Source organism: Sus scrofa, chromosome 8 (genome assembly GCF_054392235.1).
Source record: "Sus scrofa isolate SSC_HxYL_T2T_F1_AM1 chromosome 8, Sscrofa_HxYL_maternal_Yorkshire_Landrace_v2.0, whole genome shotgun sequence".
In the NCBI taxonomy this organism is placed as follows: Eukaryota; Metazoa; Chordata; class Mammalia; order Artiodactyla; family Suidae; genus Sus; species Sus scrofa.
Genome location: NC_139390.1, coordinates 62,756,484 through 62,781,648, shown reverse-complemented (window position 1 = coordinate 62,781,648; position 25,165 = coordinate 62,756,484). Strand labels below are relative to the sequence as shown.

General features: G+C 42.8%; 1 long non-coding RNA gene across 1 annotated transcript in view; it reads right to left on the bottom strand.

Moving 5' to 3' along the window:
* LOC146400817 (uncharacterized) overlaps nucleotides 1-25,165 on the bottom strand; it is a 77,761-nt gene that overhangs the window by 48,063 nt on the left and 4,533 nt on the right. Inside the window, exon 3 of the long non-coding RNA XR_014812608.1 lies at nucleotides 9,828-9,983. This is a non-coding gene — a long non-coding RNA (uncharacterized LOC146400817). The remainder of the gene's footprint in view (nucleotides 1-9,827; nucleotides 9,984-25,165) is intronic.

Sequence of the window (25,165 nt, the reverse complement as noted above, 5' to 3'; positions counted from 1 at the left end):
CTTGGATTCAGTCCCTGGCTGGGGAACTTCCATATGCTCTGAGTGTAGACACACACACACACACACACACACACACACACACACACACACACAAAGAGGGAAAAGGAAAAGGAGAAGAGAAAGAAGAAGCCTACTGGAGGCCACCTTTCGGTGGTTATACAAAGGTGCCTCTCCCTCTCCCATCTTCCACTTTCCCCTTTCCACTCTCTTTTGTTTAAATTCAAATTTTCCCAAAATAAGGGCAAAATATTCTCATAGTGGACAAAAATTATTCCAATAGAAAGTCTTTTTTAAAAGTTATTTTGAAATAAAAATTCAAATTCCTACTCTTTTGAAGAAATATCAAAAGTGAGCAAAATGTAGGCAAAGAGATATCTGATAAGGTACAGCTCATCCCAAGCTGAGAGAAGCTGTGCAAAGGCTGAGTTGTCCTTCCATTTTCATAGCTTTCAGCACACGACATGCAGATCCAGCAGAAATGTTACTGCATATGCCTATGTCCCTGTGTGTGTGCCTATGTATATGTGGATAAACACGCATGCTGCAGAGAGCAAAGTGGCAACAAAGAAATGAGTACAAATAAAAAACAATGAAGTAAGAACAATGAAAGAAACAAAAATAGCTCTGCTCAAAAACAATTAGCTCCTTTTTCTGTAAGCCAAAGAGCCTTGTTAATTGAGGTTTCACAGGCAAGTCCTACAGTATTTTCTCAGCTTTCTCTGGTAACCTTACCTTGCTATGAATATTAAATGCTGCAAGGCTAACTACTGTTTGTTTCTTGGATACAAAAGGCATTTCATTCTATCTGAGAAATTCTAGGCTTCTCCTAAGGCTGGCAAGCACCCTCCCCAAATCAGCTTGCAATCACTCTGCTAGAGGAGAAGCACCTAGGAGGGATTATTCAAAAGACCCTGGAAAGTATGGTGTGATTATTATTATTTTCCCAGTTGCTTCCTTTTCCTTCCTTACATTTTGTTTAGGTTCAATTATTTTTCAATTCCTAGCACACACTGTTTGAGAAGAAGAAAGAGACAGCAAGCTGAGAACAGGACAAGCAGTGGGGCAAGTTGACCGTAAATTGACAGTGTGGCTTGGAGGATACCACATGAAGTAGTCTGTATTTCACTTCTAAAAAAGGTTCACTGCATTTACCTTGGAAACTTCTAAAACTTCTTAATACATTGTATTGATGCTTACTTTGTAAGTGGTAGAGTTAACCATGGGATGTACTGCTCCTTCATCAATATCTAGTAGAACCGCCATTGCTCATTACCTAGTAAGTCTTTCTAATAGTATTCTCCCTAGTGACCTATAGATCAAAGGGGGGGGATATTATGCTTACTACTATACTGCGTAGTAGTCTACAGCATTTTTTTTTTTTGTCTTTTGTCTTTTGTTGTTGTTGTTGTTATTGTTGTTGCTATTTCTTGGGCCGCTCCCGCGGCATATGGAGATTCCCAGGCTAGGGGTTGAATCGGAGCTGTAGCCACCGGCCTACGCCAGAGCCACAGCAACGCGGGATTCGAACCGCGTCTGCAACCTACACCACAGCTCACGGCAACACCGGATCGTTAACCCACTGAGCAAGGGCAGGGACCGAACCCACAACCTCATGGTTCCTGGTCGGATTCGTTAACCACTGCACCACGACGGGAAGTCCGTCTACAGCATTTTTAATAGTCACTGTAAAAATATCTTGAAGATCTATATACTAAAATGTAATGCCCTCATATGTCAGTACTAAGTAGGAACACGATTAAATATTTGACATTATCATATTCACAGCAGAAGTGTTTTGACCCTTCCATAAACACACACACACAAAAAAAATAACATGATATGGACATAGGAAAGCATTAATGATGTTTAGGGTTCATCTAAAGCAGTGATTCTCAAACAAGGATGATTCTGACCCCCAGGGCAATGTCTGGAGACAGTGTGAATTGTCACAACCAGTTGCAATTAGGGACAACTGGTATATGATGGAGAGAGGCCAGGGATGTTATTAACTATCCTACAATGCACAGGACAGGCCCCTTACAACAGAGAATTATCTAGGCATAAGATCACCAACTCATCATGCTGAGTTGACTAGAATGGATGCATAGAGCAATCAATCAGTAGAGAGGGACCCACATACTTACACTGCAGCAACAGCTAACTGCAGGGGCCCCCTGCTTCCAGAAACAATAGAGACACTTCAGAACAAGCCCTGTCCTTCCTAGGAGTGATTCAGAGTTATGGGGCCAGCTCTGTATCACACTAAAAAGAAAGAAAATGATCTTTCAGAAATATTCAGGTTGGAAGAGATCACAGTGCATTGCACGTAGTAAAAGCACAGTTTCTGAAACCTCTATTTTGACTGTGTATGTGCATGTGCTTTGACAATGCTTTTGCAGCTGAAGTTGCTGTTGCTGTTACTTTTACTTTGCTCCCGCATTGACGAGTCTCTTCCATGCGTAAGTGCTTCGACATTAGATACTGAGGGACATAGATTCTGGAAATGCCCAAATCCCAGTTTAGCACTTTGGCCCAATGTTACTTCAGTCCTACAACTGCTGCTGCCACTTCACTTCACTCACTACTACTCAGAGTGTTATTCCTTCAGGGAAGCTTTGAAAGACTTCTTTATGAATACTTGAAGCATTTCTGGGCTCACTCCAAGATGGAAGTTTAAATAATTCAAGAGAGTTGTGCCTGCAATTGACAAAGACAAGGTCCAGTGCACAAGAGCAGCTTATTACTTACATGCCTTTACGTGGTTCTTGATAACACATGGAATTTGGTAATGCTAAAAAGAAAAAATTAAATTTAAAAATGTTTAACGCTTCAAAGAAGGCAAGACAAATATTTAAAGAATAGTTATGCCCAAAAGTGATGTGAAGGTGATAGCCACCCAGGTGACAAAAATAAGAGGCACAATGTTTTTTCAGCCAGGTTTGGGAATGGTCCCTTCAAGAACCAGACCATTTTCATGGTCAAGAGGATACACCAAATAGACTGTATTGGTCTTAAATACAGAAGCATTAAAGATTTTTTTATGGGAGTTCCCGTCGTGGCTCAGAGGTTAACAAATCTGACTAGGAACCATGAGGTTGCGGGTTAAATTCCTGGCCTTGCTCAGTGGGTTAAGGATCCAGCATTGCCGTGAGCTGTGACGTAGGTCACAGACACAGCTCGGATCTGGCATTGCTGTTGCTGTGGTGTAGGCCAGCAGCTACAGCTCTGATTAGACCCCTAGCCTGGGAACCTCCATATGCCACAGGAGCAGCCCTAGAAAAGGCAAAAAAAAAAAAAAGATTTTTTCATGTTCCTGACAAAGTGAATGTTGGATGGTGTTTGATGTTGTTGAATAGTGAAGATGTTAAACATTTCCCTGATGCTGTTAGAAAGCACTGCATTACATAAATTAAAATTGTATAACTATACTAGGTTAGTGCAAAAGACAGGATACCTGCTGGAATGATAGTTGTATCCTTAAAATGCATTCTACTGGCCTAAAGATAAAAATGAGTCTGTCTCAGAAGGCCAGCAGGCTACAGAAGCCAGAATGACTAATCATGGAACCCATCTGAGCTTTCACAGCATTGGTGCTGATAAAGTCATGGGCCCGCTGCTTACTTTTGCAACACAACTGCGCAGTGTTCAACCAAATGGACCATTTAATGTTAACCCCAAAGCCCATGTCTTCCCTTCTCCGAGCTTAGCTTATACATCTCCCTCAACTCAGAGCTTCCTTCCCTCATTTTTATCAGGCAAACTCTGCTCCATCCTTTAAGGTCCATTTCAAATGGCATCTTTCAAGGAAAGCTTTTCTGGGCCCACCCTCTCCAAACACGATCATCCCATGTAAACATCAATTGCACCTCGTCTGAATATTTCTTATGACAATACTTTATACCCTGCCTTGCCTTCACTTTTTAAATTTATTTATCAACATTTACTTCTCCTCTGTCTATAAGCATTTTTTTTTTTTTTGCAGGGGGTCTTTTTAAGGGCAGCACCCATGGCATATAGAAGTTTCCAGGCTAGGGGTCAAATCAGAGCTACACTGGCCTACACCACAGCCACAGCAACACCAGATCCAAGACGCATCTGCTATCTACACCACAGCTCTTGGCAACACTGAATCCTTAACCGACAGAGCAAGGCCAGGAATCAAACCCGCATCCTAGTTAAATCCTAGCTGGGTTCGTAACTTGCTGAGCCACAAAAGGAACTCCTATCACTAAGCATTTTAAGGCAGTGACTGTGTCCTAGTCCTCTATGCACCCTCTGCAGTACATGGCTCTGTGCTTTGTACTTGAAAATGCTCAGTACATCAACACTGAATTGATTACACTTTCCCTGTGACAGTTTGGGACTCGACATTCATTCTTTTATCATCTCTATACTTCCTCTCACACCCCTGCTCACAGGAGTCAGCATAGAGTGACCACAGGTATGCCTTGAAAATACCAGATCATAGGTTAGAAATTCAACACTCTGTTTGTAATAGGCTGAGGCTCCTCTATCCCCCCTAGGAGTTAGAGGATTCTGACTTCAAAAGCCATTTATATAATATCTAAGACTGGGCTTAAGCTAACTGCCCACTACCACATATAGGGCAGACCTTGGACTAAAATCTCATGTGAATATGAGCTCTTTTACTGTTCAATGCTGTTGTCATAAATATGGTTAGAGTTTTTCTCTTTGAGGATTTTGAGCTGATTCATTCCAGGAATTTGATTTTAGGTATGAACCTCAAAGTATTAATATGCCAAACAACAATACTCATAAGAAACCTTTACTCATACAATCAGCACGTTCTACCTTGGCCCAAAGTATGAATGATGAGTGTATCAGATTTTAATGCATACAAGCATGTACTTGCCTGTGACACCAACACTCCAGGTTCTATTGGTACTATCAAAAACATCCAAAGAAAAATGAAGTTCAAGTAGAAACGTTTTTCTGATTTTATTCTCAGTAGAACTCAACTACAAACCAGAGTCACAGACGAATAATGTTCTAAATGAAGTGAAAATAATGAATCAATAACTTGACTGGAAAATTCTGAGAAATGGATGAGAGTTCTGAAAAATCTTCACAGAAAATCTTCCAAGGAGCCACTGCAGCATCCAAATGCACTCGTTATTGGCTCACTGTGATATCTATGAAGCAGAAACTAAGCAAGACTCTTTCTGTTCACTTCCATATTTCATGTGGTTGGCTATAACCTCACAGTCCCTTGTTAAAGCACAACCTAAACTCTGTCTTCATCAGGCCAAATAAAGAGATTTTTACACCCTGTGATTTATGGATTTTATAGCTTCCTTATACCTGAAAGTTAAGATGAACCTTTGCCCCAAGACTATTTTCAGAAAAGTATTTTACCAAGTCTCAGCTTCTTTAGGATACCTGTGTGTGTCATTTTCCCTTAAGGTAATTATCACATAGGTGAGCAAGACAGTTCTACACAACACTTCTCCCCTGTCATGTGGTTCAATAACAAAATCCTGGTGACTGTATCTATTTATAATAAAGGCCGCTAGAGCTACTGAACACAAACTCCCACAGGCTTATACAGCCAAATAGAAGTAACTACTTGTGCTATTATGTGGCAAATTCAGAGCCTTGAAAACACAAGATCAAGGATATTTTGGTTTTGTTTGTTTGTTTTTGTCTTTTTGCCATTTCTTGGGCCACCCTCACAGCATATGGAGGTTCCCAGGCTAGAGGTCTAATCGGAGCTGTAGCCGCCAGCCTACGCCAGAGCCACAGCAACGCGGGATCCGAGCCACATCCGCGACCTACACCACAGCTCACGGCAACGTCGGATCCTTAACCCACTGAGCAAGGTCAGGGATCGAACCCACAACCCCATGGTTCCTAGTCGGACTCGCTAACCATTACACCACGACGGGAACGCCAAGGATATTTTGATAAAGCCATATTTATCTTTGCAGATCTCTGTAGGTAATGAGAGGGCATATCTAAGATTTCCCCATAATAAAAGTACCTCAGTCAACATATCTGTCATCCTGGACAGGTCTTTAAAGGAAAGTCCATGCAAGGTAGAATGCCAAAAGGTTGTATAAAGTATATGAAAGAATGAGGATTATAAGGAAAATCCTTTTCGTTTTGGAGTTGGTGAAATCTGACCGTGAAATTATATGACCGGCTTCTAACAGCATTACCAGATAAAAATTCTGTTGAAATAGGTATTGTCCTTTCAAAACAATCATCTTGGGAGACTATACATATTCCAACCATACTGCTTTTGTTTCCAAAAATGTCATCTTTTAAAATTGGTTTCAGGGACTTTTTCTGTCAAGATCTTCATCCTTTTAAGCTGGGCTTGATTTCTGGAAACAATCTGCAACAGACAGATTCTAGGATGCCCCCATGACCTCTGCCTCCTGGTGTCCAGGCTCGTGTGACCCCTCCTCTCAAGTGTGGGCAGGGCCTGCGACATGCTCCTAGCAACAGAAGGTGGCAAGAGTAGTGGGGGATAAACAACTACATGTATATGATTACAACGCCTAAGATGCCCATCTTGCCAGCAGATACTCTCTCCCTTGCTGGTGAAGGAAGCAGGTCATCACACGGAAAAAGTCCATGTGGCAAGGAGCTGAGGAGGGCTAAGAGTGGACCGACAGACAGAAAGTCAAGCTTTGGGTCAACAGCCTGAAAGGAGCTGAATGCTGCCAACCACCACGTGAGCATGGAAGTAAACCCTTCCCAGCCAACATTCAGATGAAACCTCAGCCCTGGCTAATAGTTTGCAACCTTACAGAGCAACCAACTAAGCCATACCCAAACTCCTGACCCATAGAAACCGTGAGATAATGAGTGCAGGTTGTTTTCAGCTGTTAAGCTTGTGGAAATAACTATTACATGGAGGAAGGTAACTAACATACAAACTTTGGTCATTCTGAACCAGGACTAGTGAATTACATAATTTTTCTTCTTTTTTGGCCACATCCATGACATGTGGACATTTCCAGGCCAAGGACTGAATCTTCGCCATAGCAACAATCCAAGCCACTGCAGTGACAACGATGGATACTTAACCCACTGAACCACAAGAGAAACTCCAATGTGTAATTTTTTTTACCCAAGCTATCATTCTCAAGTCTTATCCTCTAGCTATCTTTCATTTACCTTGTTTTCCTATCTATTCACTCCTAACACAATCAAGCTCTCCCCTGAAAAGTAAGCACTTTCAAATCCACCCAATTCTTTACAGGTTAGATTAATAGCATCTGGTATTTATAGATGTATTTATTATGTATTTATTATGCATAATGCTTAGTAAAGGCTAAGCATTATGCATATATTATTTTATTAGTCCACACAACTCTATATGTTAGAAATTCTTAAATTATGATTCTAAAAGTGAGGAAATGGAGTAAAATAATTTTCCCAAGGTCAAAAAGCTAGTAAACAGTAAAGCTGAGAATCTAATTCAAGCAGTAAAATTCCAGAGCCTACACAATTAATATCTCTCCTATAAAGGATCTCTTCAAGCAATATCTCATTTAATCCAAACAAGGTCCCAACAAGGTAGCTATTCTAGCGGCAGGATTTACAGACGAAGAAACCAGGGTCAGAGAGTTTAAGAGATAAAATCATTTAAGTTGTTAACAGTCAAGTGGAGACTAAAAAAACCAAAATTTCACTGATGCCCTAATCCAATGCTCTTTCTACCACGAGAATATCAGTCAGTTGCTGCTCTGCAGTCCTGAGGCTAAGTGTCTTGTAAGCAGGTCTGGTAACCTGAGTGCAGTGATACCCAAAGAGAAACTCTGAAACTGTTCCCATCATCAAGACACTCAAGGTAAACACAGTCAAGGAGTCCATTTTTAAGGGAACACTCACCTCAAAGCAATATTTATAGAATCACAAAATTATAATCATATTACTGTATAGTCATACCTCATAAGCAAACACAAAACTGAGACATTGAATATATGGTATGTAACTGTGAGACTCAATCTTCTAAACTATAAAATAAGAAGGGTTAGAGAAGATCAATATTTCTCAAAGTATGTTCCTAGGGACACTAATACCTCAAGATGTTAGAAGTGTTCAGGGCAGGTATGGATCAAGGTTCATACCTATTAAAATGACTAAAATATAAAAAAAAAAAAACCTGACAATATCAGGTGCTGACAAAGATGCAAAGCACTTGGAACTCATTGCTGGTGGAAATACAATGGGTACCTTGGAAAAAAGTCTTGTGGTTTCTTATAAAATTTAATATCTATTCTCTATATGACCTATTGCTTCCTGTCCTTCATATTACCCAAGTGAAATAAAAACTTCTGTTCACACATGTACACATAACACACACCCAAAGTGTTTAGGAGAAGAAAATAAATTGGGGGGGGGCAGGTGCATGGTCAAGTAAGTTCATGCTATTTTCAGTCCTCTGGAAGGCTCATAGTCCACATTAGCACTTAGAGGTTCTGAGAAGTCCTGCACTAAAGAAATCTATGAACCTGTGCTGAACCCAGTGGCTTCAAAACTTCTTAACTATATAATCTTTTTTCCTGAGAACACTTATCAATGTCTTCTAGGTGTCTCATTTCTACTCGGGAAATTCTGTGAATTTACCTCCAGGTTAATTTTCATTTCACAGGAGGTTAAAAATGAAGTTTGACCTATAAAGTAAGTTAGAGGTAGTTTCTTTAAATTACGCAGAACTTAAGAGGCAATTGTAAATGTCCCCAAGAGCACACATTTTCTCCAGGCTTCCAATCCATCAATTTTAGCCTCCCATTATCTGTTCATTCTTTTCAAGGTACCATGAGTTTATAATTTTTGATGAATCTGAAAATGTAAAATAATATTTACAGATAATCAACCCGTTTCCAGAGTACAACTCCTGGGTGTAACCATTTATTCTACCAACTTGCTTCACGTCATCACACCTTCGCCACAAAGGAAAAGAAAAAGGGCAAACACATTACATTTCTATTACATGAGTAGTCTGTGAGGTTTCGCCATGCCATTTCTTTACTTCAGCTAAAATAACCATGTTCAAAGGTGTATTAATCCTATTGACCTTTGCAAAATTATTCATAGACATCACCTTTTTTCTTTTTCTTTTTTTCCATATTAAAGTATTTGGTAGAATTTCCTCACCCAAGTCATTTTCATAGTCTGTAAAGTGGAGACAATAATTTGGAGGCTTAATGATTCAGTTCATGTTCCTTTAGCAAGTCAGTGCCCACACAGCCAAGTGATTAGTATCAAATATAACAAAGATGCCTTCAGGAAAAGTGTGGATACTGCTTTAAAGCCATTCTTTTGATCTATGAGTCATCTTGGCTCTAGCTTCAACTTTAGGCAAATTGTTTAACTTTTCTTAGGCTTTGTGTTTAAAAGCCTCTGTTTCTTCATCTATAAAATGGACTTATAATCGCTCCTACATGACAGAACCATTGAGAGGAATAAATGAGATAGAGCTTGGGAAGTATCGCCCAGTTCATTTATTCAAAAAATCATTCATGTGCCTGAAACTCTGCTTTTAGGGATGTCACTACACTTAATGCTTATAATAAAACTTACATGGTAGCTCTTGTCATTCCAATTCTTATAAATGAGGAAACATAAGCTAAATTTGCCCACAGTCACCAAGCTGATATAGAGAGCTGTAGACTTGAACTCCTTTCCCTCTGAGTCTTTATTCTTTCCATTGTACCACACTGATGTTCAACAAACAAAATGTTTTGAGTGTCCCACAGCATCTATTTGCCAAGATGTTGAAGGGAAAAAAAAAAAACCTTAGGTCAAATCTGATCCTTAGGCAAAGCTCTGAAATAATAAGCAAAACTCACCTCCTCTATCCTTGCTGCCCCCCTCCAGGGAGCAGAGTCTTCAGGTAGCCCTGTAAGCCCTGGGACTGTCTGACGCTGCACCGGGGCTGCCTACGCAGATAGCAGCCCATCCTCTAGATCACTGCTACTCAGGACAGCTGGTCCATCAACTGTTTGCTAGAAGACAGTGACAAAATAAGAGGTTTGCCCTCAAGTATAAATTAATGTGCTGCTTCCTTAAATGAGAAAAGTCTTAATACAAAAAAAAAATCAATTATCTTAACTAAAAAGAGTGCTTAGTGATCTTACAAGCTAACGATGGACCAAGAGCAATCCCCCAGACTATACTCTGACTAGCAGTATTCTATCTAGAACATGCCTCTCTCTTCTCTCTCTGTCCTCAAAAGCACATTACTATGTATGCTTATTTCCCATAGGTTCTGCTCTTCTCAATGACTAACCTGAAGAAGTAATTCGTGTAAAGGTACTGGCATTGCTAGCGGTTAGTGTCTGGTGTCTACAGATGACTCTTGCCATTTAAAATGGGCCTATCATAGGTGTTCTGTTACCCAGAGAATCATTCTCACAGTAGGGGTTTTAGGCACCAGGCAAGGGTGTGAGAAATATACACTGCGGAGAGAGATGCTAATTAGGTGCTTAAATCTCATCAAAATGACCCAAAATGTGTGTGCATGCACATGTGTGACCTGTGTTGCTATGCTAAGTCATGGATTGACATGTTGTTACAATGTGAGGGTCAAGGAAAGAAGCCGATTGCTCTGCATTCAAAAAGATTTCCTGAGTTTGTCAGCGATGGGTAGGATGAATTTAAACCTTGCTTCTCTATCGGAGATGGACATGTTTTCTCTCTCTTCTTCCCTACTCTTGGCACTAAGGGAGGCTATGCATCCAGTTTGCCAAGAAGAGTGTCTGGCATAGTAGGTACTCAATAAATTTCCTAGTCCCTCAGCAAACACCCACTTAGTACCTATTTTGTGCCAGGCACTATTCATACAACAGGGAATGAAACAGATAAAGACCCTTGGCCCTCACATTCCAGTGAAAGTGACATTAAATACAAGAGGGAAGAAAGTAAGAAGGAGCCTTTGAAAAGCTTGAGTTTCAGGGAGTTCCCGTCGTGGCGCAGTGGTTAACGAATCCGGTCCCTGCCCTTGCTCAGTGGGTTAACGATCTGGCGTTGCCGTGAGCTGTGGTGTAGGTTGCAGATGCGGCTCGGATCTGGCGTAGGCCTGTGGCTACAGCTCCGATTAGACCCCTAGCCTGGGAGCCTCCATATGCCGCGGAAGCGGTCCAAAGAAATAGCAAAAAAAAAAAAAAAAAAAAAGAAAAGAAAAGCTTGAGTTTCAGACAAAAGGAGGAAAAAAGACTAAATGTGTGCAGTCTACTATGTGTTTTCTTCTCTTGACCATATCCAAATGTTATGGTACCATGATAGTTCTGTGGCAGGTCTGACTTTGGGTATTTAAATTGCTCCAAATATATGGAGTTCCCTTTGTTGCTTGGTAGTTAAACCTGACTAGGATCCATGAGGATGTGGGTTCGCTCAGTGGTTAAGGATCCAGCATTGCTGTGAGCTGTAGCTCAGGTCACAGACACAGCTTGGATCCCACATTGCTGTGGCTGTGGTGTAGGCAGGCAGCTGTAGCTCTGATTTGACCCCTAGCCTGGGAACTTCCATATGCCACAGGTGCAGCCTTAAAAAGCAATAAATAAATAAATAATAATAAAAATTAATATATAAATAAATAAATTGCTCTAAGAGGCAGTTGGCCTGTGTTTAAAGGAAAAACTTTCTTACTGGGATAGGTTACCATGGGAAGATACAAATTCCATTCCCTGAGTTTTCAAGACAAAATAACCCTCAAAACAGATTATTTAAATCCAACCCTTACTACGAACCAGGAGAGCTAGAAAGAACACCAGAGAGGAAACCTGAGCCCCTTCTGTGCTATTTACAAGCTGGGTAAGCTTGAGAAAGACACTGACCTCTATGAGCCTGAGAGTCCTCATCTACGGAGAGAAAAGGGAGTGTGCGATGACCTCTGAGTTACCTTCTAATCTTGTGATTCCAGTGAAACTAAACTCTCTCAGTCTCCTCAAGACCTTGTCTTCCACATTTTCATTATTATATGTATTCACTGGAAAAAACAGGGTACATCACTTCTGAAAGTATAGTGTTATCCTCAAGATTTTTTTAAAAGTATATCCCACTGGAACTACAATAGTACAGAGTTTGAGAGAGAGACAGAGAGAAAGAAAGACAGAAAGGAGGAACTTGACATAACAACACGTCCACATTTGCCAGGAAGCTTTTAATATGGCTCTTATTGTCACATTACATCTCCCTCACCGTCATCGTACAGGTAAACAGACCTTTATACAGTCTGCACTGCAGAAATGCAGTATATAAACCCAGTTTTAGTCATTCAAAGAACATATCAAGTACATGAGAAAAACTGCTATTAAAGAAAATCCTTTAATATTTTTGCAATGCAAATGAACACCCATATTTCATGTTTTGTGATAATCTGGGTTTGTATGAATTTGTGCTTAAAATTATAGTCACTATTTACCAGGGACCCGTTTTGTTTGAGGCTTTATACCAAAAGGTATACAGAGTACTGCATCTAATACTAGTAACACCCTTTTGAAATTAGAGTTATGAGTATCACAATTTTATAGATGGGAAAAGTGCAGCTCAGAATGGCTAAGCAAATCAATCCAAAGTCACACAACCAGTAGGAAGAAGAAACAGAAAGCAAAACTACAAATATGGGATCCAAGAGCCCATGTTCTTAACCACTACTCTACTGTGCCCATGAAAACTAAGGCAAAGGCCTAGCCTGGGCACCTGTGAGCCTGGGGGCTGACTCTGTCCTGGGGCTTCTATTTTCTTAGGCCCAAAGTCCTTATACTCATTCCTCAGCTACTAAACCTTGTTTCCACATGTGACAAATAGGAAGGCATAGATGCTCTCAGAAGCCTAGGTCTGTGAGCAGAGATAAATCATGAGAGGCTCAGAGAAGACTGGCCAGGCCACAAGAAGGCTCAAAGCCATGTTATCTGGGGACAGTTCGAAGAAGTGGCAAGTTTGGAATGGAAAGGAGAAAACTCAGGGAACCATGCTCTTAACATAGTCTTCTCACAGTTCAGTGGTATCATTTGAAGACATCTCTTCAGTGAGAAGCAGCAGATTCCTCGTACATTCCTCGTACACAGATAAATATTTATTTATGTACTTTTAGGGCCACACCCACAGCATGTGGGGCTGAATTGGAGATACAGCCCTGCTGGCCTACACCACAGCCACAGCAATACTGGATCCAAGCAGCGTCTGCGAACAACACCACAGCTCATGGCAACGCCAGATCCTTAACCCACTGAGCGAGGCCAGGGATCAAACCTGCATTCCCAAGGATACTAGTCTGATTCGTTTCTGCTGAGCCACAATGGGAACTCCAGATACACCTTTAAACTACAGGAAGAAACAAAAGTGATCTGTTCAATACCATCTACTTAAGTTAAAAATCTATAACAAAAGAACAGAGCCTGACTTACAAGAACTCATACTAACAGAGGGATATGCATCACACATTAGAATGCTTGCCTATGGGGAGCAAAGGCGAGGGTCAAAGGAAACAGTTGTCTTATGTTATTGAGTCTGAATACATGAAGGAGGACAATATGCGTTAAGTAAGCTCCAGAAGATAATGCTAGAATCAGCAGGTAAAACTTGAAAAGCACTATTCAGAATACATCTAGAACTCAACCACTTTCACACCTCCCCTCGTCCAAGGCACCATCATCTCTGGTCTGAGCTATGGCAGTAGCCCCCTAACTCCCTAAGCCCACCCTCTCTCCATAGTCTGTCTGCGTCCCAGCTCAACACCCTCCAATGACTCTCATCTTCTTTAGAGCAAAATCTGTGTCCTCACAATGGTTCCCAGGACCCCATGGCCTGGCCCCCTCGCCCTTTCTAATGTCACAGTCCACCACTCTCCACTCTGTATTCCCCACTGCACACACACTGGTGTCCCTACTGCCCCATGAACACACTAAGCACACACCGACCCGGGGGCCTTTGCATTTACCGTTTCTACTGCCTGGAACATTCTTTCCCCAGATACTCACACGACTCATTTAGGACTTCACTTGAAAGTCACTCGTCAGTGAGGCCTTTCCTGACCACTCTCGTGAAAACTGCAAGTACCCATCCATGGCACTTTCTGTCTTCCTTCTTACTTATCTCCTGTAAGTAATTTCATTTTCCATGTTTTTATTTGCCCTCTACCCTCCCATAGAAAGCAAGCTTCAAGAGTACAGGGATTTCTGGAGTTCCCATGGTGGCTCAATGGGTTAAGAACTCAACACTGTCTCTGTGAGGATGCGAATTCGATTCCTGGCCTCACTCAGCTGCCACAAGCTGTGGTGTAGGTCACAGGTGCCCTGATCCAGTGTTGCTGTAGCTGTGGTGTAGGCCAGCAGCTGCAGCTCCAATTCCACCCTAGTCTGGGAACTTACATATGCTGCAGGTGTGGCCCTAAAAAGAAAAAAAAAAGAAGAAAAGCACAGGGATTTCTATCTAGTTTGCTGCTATATCCTCAGAACATAAACAATATCTAGTATCTGGAACATAGTATGCACTCAATAAATATATATGAATTAATTTCTGTTCAACATTAAAAACTTCCTACATATCTGATCATAGATGAAGTGAAATATCTTGGGAGGCAATGAGCCCATCCCTGGAAGTATTCCAGCAGAGGCTGAGCGACATTTTGGTAGAGACATCGAAGAAATGATTCAAGCACTGGGTATATCTGATCGGGCTAGATATTAATCCAAGCTCCTGCCAATCCTGAAATACCACAGTTCTGTGAATCACTGTAAAGATGCTTTAGAAACCAGGGTTGTTATTTCCAGTCCCCTACTGAATTAAGCACCAGCAGTTTGGGATTTTTGTTTTGTTTCATTTTTAATGTAAATCTTTTAATCCCCATGAGTCTATTTGGTAATATTTTCTCCTAAACACCAAAAAAAAAAAAAAAAAAAAAAAGGCATACATCTAATTGCAAATGAGAAATTTCAGGACAAGCTAGTGTTATCAAACAACTGTATTATCTGAAGAAAAATTCATCATCTCGCGTAATTTAAATTTTTGCCCTTTGCTCCTTTGTGTATATTTTTGCATTTAAAAAGTCTGCTCACAACAACAACAAAAAAAGACAAAAAGACAAAAAAAAAAAAAAAAAAAAAAAGGGGGAGTTCCCGTCGTGGTGCAGTGGTTAACGAATCCGACTAGGAACCATGAGGTTGCGGGTTCGGTCCCTGCCCTTGCTCAGTGGGTTAACGATCCGGCGTTGCCGTGAGCTGTGGTGTAGGTTGCAGACGTGGCTCGGATCCCACGTTGCTGTGGCTCTGGCGTAGGCCGGTGGCTACAGCTCCGATTCAACCCCTAGCCCGGGAACCTCCATATGCCGCGGGAGCGGCCCAAGAAATAGCAACAACAACAAAAAAAGACAAAAAGACAAAAAAATAAATAAATAAATAAAAATAAAAAGTCTGCTCAAAATTAGTTCAATTCTTCCCTTTGGGGTAGATTTTTTTAAAAATGGGAGGATTAAAAAGAGGAAGAATATGACTGATAGTTGAAGTTTTTCCTATAGAACCTCTTGATTTCTGTATGATAAGAAGGATGAAAGGCCAAGAAGAAGAGAATGCATGTTCTAGGGTCCACACAAATTAGAGATATCTCCCCTCCAAAGAAGAAAATACTGATTACATTTTTTACCTAGAAGAGAAAATTGCAGGATCCAAGAGATAGAGACCCATACTTTAGACTCTATTAAATGTGGCTTAAAGTAAAATCCAGATTATTTCTTGCACTACTTCTTCTCTGCCAGAAGATGTGATTCTCCAGCTGTGTGAACAGTCCAGGGGAAGGCAGCAGGAGTAGCGCTCTGCTCTGTAAGGAGGAAATTCTAAAGCTGACCCAGGAACTCCTCAGAGCACAGATGTTCCCTTCCTGTTTACACTTTACTGAGCACAGAGGTCTGGGACCTACGGGGATATCCGATTATAACATTTTATTTCCTCCAAGATGGAGGAGCAGATCTATCCCGCTCCTTTTATAGAAATTCACCCCTTCTAAACCAATAAGTTTTGAGTTTGTGATTTTTCAGATAATACACATTCTCCTCCCTGTTGCCAATAAGTAGTCCATTTGGGAAAGGAGTCTACAGGTGTAACACATCTAAGAACAAGTATCACTAACCGTCAGTGCAGGGACTCGCAAGGGGTTTTTGAAGGAACCCCCCAACCCTGGGCTGGAGAGTCATCTAGAGGGTCAATACTCCTCTTCCTGGCATTTCCTCTTCTGTGCTGCCCACACCAACTCGCACCCTGATAACGGAGCCCTCATTCTACAGAACATATGCTTTAGGGTAGAAACTAACACTCTAAAAGAAAAATGTTTAAAACTCACTCAGTAGTAGATTCTGAGCATCTCTATATGCTCAGCTTTGTGATCAGTGCAGGGACAAAGGGGGGCTCCCAGGGGGAATGAGGGAAGGCAGGCACAGCAAAGGGAGATCTCTTCATACCCACGTGAAGCTCACAATCCATTGGGCAGACAAGATGATTACTATAAAAGAAAACAATTGAAGAGTAACATAATATGGAGCTTCGTGCCACAAAAAAAAAAAAAAAAAAAAAAAAAAATGAGCAGATTTAGTGCTGAGGGGAAGAGACTCTGTGTGGTTTAGTAGACTAGGCCTTGAAGGAGAGAAGAAAGCAAAAGAGGAGCTAGTGAGGCCGCCTGGCTCTAGGTGAGCCTGGCCAAAATCAACTGGACAACAGTCCTGTTCTCTGCTGGCCTCCCTTCCACAATGCAGCCATGGGGTAGATGGGGGCCACAAAGGACCTCAGGGAATCAGGCCACCGGTTCCAGTCCTACTTTGATGTTCCCCCTTGTGGATTGTTCAGCATGTAGAATCCCAATCTCAGAAAACAAAAAATTAAAATACTGCAGTTATGTTAACAAATTCTTCCTTTTCTACGGAATCAGATGAGTGTATGCATGTATTTGTGATTAGCTTTTCTCCAAAGGGAGAATTTTAAAGAGGAAACAATTAACAAGAAATTCTGAAAGCATGTATTAGATCAGAGCAAAAAGGCTGGATCCCAGAAAAGCCAGGAAGGAATTAGTGCTTAAATCCCAAGTGGAAGGAATAAATTCTCCAAGCACCGGGGCAGCCCCTTCCTGGGAGCAACAATCTCTTCCTCTTAAAGGTCTTTAGACTTTCCCTCAAATGACTTTCAGGCCCCCAGAGACAGGCCATGGCTGTATGACCACAGGCAGGTGACTTACACCCTATAGAGAACAGGGCCAGTTCTACCTACCTCCAAAAGCTTGCATATTAGAGACAATAAGGGGCCTGGGATAGAAATTGCTCAAGCGGCATTTATTATTTCCATCGTTAATAATAATTTTACTATCACCCTTTCTCTCCATCAAAGCTTCTTATTTCTCTCCCCCCCCCACCCCCGCGCACTCCTCAAATAACTAAAAAGTTACATGCTCAGATCCCCACAGGGTTTTCTTCTCCTCTTAGTGCTGTGGGTCATCCTGGTTTAATCAGTCCTTTTAAAGAATCACCAGCCATTCTTCTGGCTGACATTTTAATCAGGTTTTCCCAAGAATCCCAAAGGAGGGGGGAAATGGAATTGTGATGAAAAAAAATCCACTTTTCTCTACACGCCAGTAAATTATAACTTCACAGCCGCCTCTGAAAAAAGAACAAAAGATACACGGCAGAACATTTTTCTGGCTTAAGAAAAACTGACAAACCAGAAGAACCAAATTCCTTGTGGTAGTAACAGTGAGGTAGGGAGAGGGGCCAGGTGGGGCAGTTGTACAGAATCGCATCCTCAGTCACTCTGAACTCCATATTCAAGGTGTTCACAGGACACCTTTGGGACAGGACCAAAATGTTCCCTTCTCTCCATGGTTCCTTGCAAAGATTAAAAAGGAGAACACATTTAAGTACCCAAAATGGAAGATAATATTCAAATAACCCATCCAGGGCATTCTGATGCCACTTAATACTCTGTTGCTCAGTATTTCCCTCTGAGAGCCCTGCAGCAACTTGGATCAATACTTAAGATGGCTCTAAACAGATGACGGTCCTTTGGATGTGAGTCATCTGGCTGCTGCAACAGTGGAGGCAGCACAGCAGGGTCAGACAGCTTGAGTTTGCGTGTGAGGCCAGGGATCACACCTGCACCACAGTATGACCCGGGGGGGTCTGTCATTCTTTTTTATGCTTCAGAGATGGGTCTGGGCATTCCTGACATCTTTTTCTTCCTCTAGGACTTCTCGTTTTCACCTCTACTTCCCTCCCACATAATAGGAACTCAATAAAGTGCTTCCTTCCCTGGAACATAATAGGAACTCAATAAATGCTTCAAATTGTGAATGAATAAATGAACGATACAGGGAAGATTTAAGCTATTATTCATTTTTTACATCCTGCCACTTCCAAAAAGGATTTGAGGAAGTTGAGGAATTAATTATAGAAGATAGAGTTTATATGTTCTGACAACCACCATGCAAGGTAAAACCATACAAAGCCTCCAAATATCCCAAGATTGGGAGCATTAATTAATTGCTAACTCTTCCTGCATGAGCAAAGGCCTCAGAATAATAATATTCAGAAACTGCTTAAAAGCAGGTATAGTCACAAAACCAAGGCACACCAGGAGTCCACTGGGAGCTGTAATAACATTACACCTGAGCTCTTTATGTCAGGAGGGAGCTCAAGAGACCATTCATAGACCGAAGCAAAACTGCAGAAAAAGCCTCATTCAGCAAATAACAAGCCATTAACTTGGTGTGTGTGGGAAGAGGACTTAGGGAAGCCGTAACTGAGTCAATAGGAAATCAGAGTGGATAAACAGGCAAGAAGCGAGGGGAAGGAGACTGCCAGCTCCAGAGGAAACACAGTAAGACCTGCCAGAATGTGGGTCACTACATCAGACTCTGAAGTACCTGCACATTGAACAGGTGGTAGTGCTTGGGCAGGTGGTCATTTAATAAAGAAAGAGCTGAAGTGGACTGTGTGATTGCTATGTCCACAGCACCATCCTAATAAGCCCCTTATCCACACCTAACCCTCTTTAATCCTCCAAACAGCCCCTCAAGCTAGGTCCCGTGATAACCCCTATTCTGCATTTAAGGGAACCTGTGGTTCAGAAGCCTTGCCTTGTGAGACACACACCACCACTGGGGCATGCAGGCGTTCCTGGAGTTTAGAACATTAATAAAAATGGAGATGAACCATTTCTAGCCATTTCGTTTGATCTTTTGTGACTGCTTGTCCACAACATGCACCGAAGACAGAGATGCTAGAACAGCAGGGAGGGCAGGCAGTGCTCAGGCTCAGAAGGGCCTCCCCTCTCAGGCATGCCCACCTACTGTGGGGACAAAAGGCATTTGTACAGAGGGCGCAGGGAGGTTACTGACTTACCTTTCATGAATTATCTCATTTAACCCTCATCACAATGCTTTGAGGGAATCACCATTATCTGTCCCCATTTTACAGATGAGAAAGCTGAAGCACAAAAAGGTTAATAATTTGGCTAAGGTTACACATCTAAACCAGAGCTCAGAGCCATCCAACCTTCCCCAGAGCCAGTACTGCCATGCTGGTTGCTACAGGAAATATATTTAAATTCACCAAAGTAATCCTATGAAAAGTTTGGTTTGTATATTGACAGTAATAATAATAGCGAACAGAATTCACTGTGTAAGCCAGGAACTGCTTTCAGTAATTATCCTTACTATAGCCCAAATAAATTGTGCCCATTTCACAGATAAGTGAGGAAAACAGCAGAAAGGGGCCTGGCACAGGGTCACACAGTTAAGGAGTGGAGCCAGAGCACTGGAGTGTGTGTTTTTAACCACTCTGCTCTCCTGCCTAAGAATGATGTTTTGAGGTCATGTTGAACAATGTGGCAATCAATATGGTAAAAAAAAAACAAAAAAAAACAAAAAAACAGCCACAGCAGTAAATTTCCTCCCAAAGCCTCATCTTATCACAAAGGGGTATGTATATCATCATTATGTTTCAATGTCAATACTTCCTTTTAAAACTATTGGTCTAATCCATGAGAAAATTTTCTTGCTCCCAAAAGAGAAAACACACAAACAGCACAGCGCTATACTCGGACGATGACGAGACACAGAGGCCCAAACCCCTGTCACCCCTGTCCTAAACAGCAGAACCCTGTGCTGTCTGCCAGGTAGGGCAGCACACACGACTACTGCTGCCCATGAAGAATGGGGACTTCAGTCCCCCCACATCCTCCCTGCCTTGGGAGAACAGGCCAGGGCTTTCCTTTTCCCTGAACCCCGTAAGCACTATTGTAAGAAGAGACCCATACAGAGATAAAGCCAGGAGCCGCGGGCCTGCTGAGAATGCCTTTCGTCCCCAGGGTAGGTGGACATGCCTGAGAGGGAGGCCCTTCTGACTGAGCACTGCCTGCTCTCCCTGCTGTTCCAACATCTCCGTCTTCGGTGCATGTTGTAGACAAGAGATTAAACAAAATGGCTGGAAATGGTTCGTCTCTATTTTTATTAGTGTTCTAAACCCCAGGAAGGCCCGTGTGCCCCAGTGGTGGTGTGTGTCTCACAAGGCAAGGCTTCTGACCCACAGGTGACCATCCTCCCCCCATCGGTGACTCTACCTGCTAAACTGGCTAGGAAGGAGGTCCTGTGCAGTGTGCCTGGGATCCAAAAACCAAAGAAGCAGACTTGGGGAGCCTTCTGCTGCCTTCCTCTGGACTCCCACACCAGTCAGTGTTTCCCTGATCTCGGCACAAGTCAATCATGCGACATTGAAATGCCCCAGGATGGCATGTCTCACTCCATAGGCAGCAACAGCTCTGTGATCAGAAAATGGGTTTGCTTGTGTTTCTGTAGAAATTGGCACAGTATCTAGCTAATATAAGCACTCGCTAAACACACTGACTCAGGAGGCAGCCTGTAGGGTTCATCACCAGCCTTCACTAATGATAAAAACAAAACAAAAACAGGGTGTGTTTTCATCATCCTTCACTGAGTGACTGCTTCACTGTGCCAGATCTTTTGGTGTTGACTGTCTCATTTCATAGTCACAAGTGACCTGATTATGTAAGTAACATAATTCTTCCTTACAGATGATAAAATGGAAGCTCAGAAGGGTTAAGGAATGTGCCCAGGATCACAGCTAGTGCCCTGAGCTGGGGTCTGAAGCCAGGAAATTTGCTCCCAGACGGCATAAAAATTAAACACACCCTTCCACACATCCCCTTAGGATACAAGTTCTATTTTTCCATTTTGTGCTTTCTACTTCCTCACCTACCACCCCACCCACAACACTGCAACCCCCACAGCCTCACCCCTTGCCCACCCATACTCATTATCACTCCTGTCACCTGGGGAAGAAGGCCAGCGAACAGCGCCCTTAGCAGCAACCCTAAACCTGGACCCACATCTTACACTACAGAGCAGACCAGACAGGCCTAGGTGGAACATGTTGGTCGTGGGAGTCTGTCTCTGTGGTGCAGGGAGAGGCCCCTCTCATAGAAGCATATGCTCCAGTCCACCGCCTGGATGACCTCAGGCAAATTTCTAAACTCTCTGAGATTTACCTATTTAAAGCATGAGGATAATAATCCTGCCCTGCATTTTTCTTGTTTTCGTTTCTTTGTAGACTGCTTAAGGCCAGCGTAGACAAGAGCGCTTTGAACATTATGGAGTATTCTTGTCACCAGCAATGCCCCCCAGGGACTCCAGGATAAAATAAGGTGGAGTCTAGGCAATATGGTTTAACCTCTTCTTCTGTGCTTGGTCTAGTTTCACTTGCCTGTAGGGGGCCATGTGCAGAGGCCCTGCATCTGAGACATTAGATTCTGCACTGACACCTCAGCTCCAGGGTGTGTGCAGAGACACGGGGGAGCAGAGCTGTGCCCCACCCCCACAGAACCCCACCTCCTCCCCCTCCCCGCTGAGGCTGATGAGATCCCTATAAAGAGCCCACCAACCACCATTCAGGGAGAGCTTGTGCTCTCACCTCGCCATTCTTTGACCAAAGAGAAAACTTTCCTTTGCTTCTGAACCAAACTCAGTCTCATTCAGTGGTGTCAACAACACTGGGGCAGAAGGATCCTTGATGGGACTTGACTCAAAAGGGTCAATAACACTCTGCCAGCCTGAGAAGGAGGTGGTATCAGGATCCAACTGTTAGGATAGGACAGGAAATCGGACCTAGGTGATTCAAAGCAGGCCATTTATCATTACCAAAAACAGGAGGCCAGTGCTAAATAAGGACCTGCCCAGATGCCAAAGACATGCTCCTCAGAGTACTTCCTTACAACCTATGCCCATGCAGAGAGGGCACCATGCCCGAAGCCAATCAAAGGATCAAAACATGCCCCCATAGAGAGATCAAACAACACTCAGCCCTTAGCATGCATGGTACAGAGGGCCAGGACAGGAAAAATTAGTGGACCTTGGGTGTGAGAATTCAGGTCCCCAAACACATCTGCTGTGTTGGGATATAAGGAAAGACCCAGCTGCAAGCAGGGGTCCCTGCTCAAAGACAGCCCACTCTCTCTGTGAGGGTGTAAATAAAATTTGCTGTACTCTTCTGTGAACTTGACTCAAGCTTGACTGCGATCTCCCATCTCTGAGGCAACCTGTGTGGTAGGAGTGTTTTCCACTCTGGGAGACAGACCTGGAATGCCCATTAAAAGCTCCCTAACAAGAGCTGTAACTTCAACCTAAGGCACTGTTGCTTTGAGGCAAATTCCCTTCAACCCAGAGCCACTCCCATCCTGAACTGAAAGCTGCTGCCTAAAGAGCCTGCCTGACTCCAACCCCATGTGGTGAGACTGCTGGCTCTATCCCAGCACTGCTGCAACACTTCCCAGCGGAACAGTCCTCCGCCAGACCGTCCACACCTGCTTGTTGCATGTGGGCAAGAATCAAGAGAAATATAGCAGAGGGACATGACACTACAACTTGTACCTAGGCAATGGAGCTAACTTACTTTGAGTCCCTTATTTTTGTATCTAATCAAAAGTGAAAATGAAAACCTTTCTAACAGAGAAAGACACAGAGCCAGAAAGAGAGACTGAGAGAGTCTGAGGGACAGAAAAAGAGAAAGGGCAGAAGAGACATGGTACATAGGCAGTGAGACAGGGAGGGAGAAACACACTGAGAGAGAATCACAGTCAAAGAGACAGAGGGCTAAAGCTAGAGACAAAGTCAGAGAGAGAGAACCCAATGCCAAGACGTTTCACCTCTGCTCCACTAGATGCAATGAGAAAACTGCCTCCAAGACCAGGCACAAACCTAACTTTAATAACCTAAATTCTCTCTTACCCAGCGAGCTGACCTTTAACTCCTCCTCCTCAGCAGTCCCTCTACCACGCCTCAGTACTCAACCAGGTGCCTAAAGGGGGGAAGGGGTCCTTCATGTGGCCTAGTGAAGATGCCCTTTGGGCTGCACAGGAGCACCTGCCCCTGCACCTGGCTTGTGACTTGATCTTTTCTCACCTGGGTCTCCTGGAATGTTCACTACTCAGCGTCTTATCCCCACTGCTGTTTCCAAGCCCTGAGCACAGCAGATGTGTTAGCCATCTTGGGGTTCACAGATGGCCCTGAGGCATGCCTGCTCCAGGTAAATCAGGGTCGGGAGCCCGAATTCTCTGGCCAGTGTGAGAGCTACCAACCTGCCACTGGCCCAAGAATGTTAAACCCACTTCTGAGGAGTAACAGTGATGTTTTCTTCTGCCTGAAGGATAAAGGACAGGCCCACATCTGTGATGGGAACCTCAGTCCTTCAGCCAAGGTCCTAAGAGCCTGAGGACTAACTCTTCCAGCAACCTAGCTCCTGGCTGCTGTTGATCACCTCAAAGACTCATTCATATTCACCACTTCCTAGATGGAAGTGAAGGGTCACCTGTCCTATACTTGTCCCTGCATCCCAGGTTCCCTCACTGCCTCGTGAGGTGATGATACAGACAGCAAGGTAAAGGTCAGAGGAGCATGGAGATTGCTACTTAATAGTCAGGGAGCATCTCCTATAAGCCAGGTACCGTCTGAGTCCACTCCACAAGCCACCTCACATAAGCCTCCCATCCTAGCTGCAAGGGAGTTATGACTTACCCCAAACAGAGAGACATGGAAACTGAGACTCAGTCAATCCTTCTAGCAACTTAGGTATGGTCATGGAGCAGTCAGAGAGCCATGGCTGGGACAGAAACCTTGGACACCACCAGCACATCAACCGATCTCTCTACATTCACCCTGATGAGACTTCAAAAGTAGATTTCTTTTTGAAGGGAAAAAAATCTCATAGAGGGTAGATCAGGTTTGTGCTGGTCATTTAGAGCTTGAAAAACACAGTTCTGGAGCCCTCCATCTGTCTACCATGAACAATCCCTTTGAATAGCCCCTTCCCCCTCATTGCACTCAATTAAACACAATTCCTAGCTAATTACAGAAGCCGCTTCTAAGAAATCGAAAACCTTACTTGTAGTAGTATCCTTACCACAAGTGTCTTGAACAATGAAAATTGCTTTCCTAAGTGAAACTAGACTGCAGTGGTTTGTTCTCCTCTGTTATAGTCATCCAGTCATAGAAGTGTTTGTGTGATTTTTTTCAAAGTTCCAGAAACAACCAGAGGAGATAATAAAATACCATCCTTTTTACTGAAGTCTGAGATTCCCTAAAGCTGAATACTGCAAACTGTGGTGTTTGATTGCCCTAAATGAAAATGTTGGAAGATAAAGAATTCCCTCAGTTCTAACCTTCAAGGAGCAAACCATGCCTAGAGGCGAAGAAACACAGCTAGTCTAATATATTCTCCCACTGCTAAATTCCACATTCTGCAAAAATTCTCTCTTCTAACTACATTAGCGCAGAAGGCAATCAATACAAAAATGCCAGGTTTATCCTAAAAGATGTTGACTGCAAAACAAAAACTCTAGGCAGCTCAGTACCGAAATTTAAATGGTCAACTCCTTATTCTCTGTGTGGCACCGTCTTTGACATACTTATGCATCTTGGTTTACAAAGTGAAAGGTTATTCTAATGAACCATGGATTATGTTTTTATAGTCTGATGTAAGACAAAGCCTTTGTAACTCATTATGGGCCCTTAGATACTGGAACCTTTAGGAAGCACTGGTTAGGTTTACAGCACCCTCTGATAAGATCATAGCCTCCTTACTTAAAATACAATGATAACCCTACATTTGCTCGTCCTCACTGTTTATGCTTCAGGCTGATGT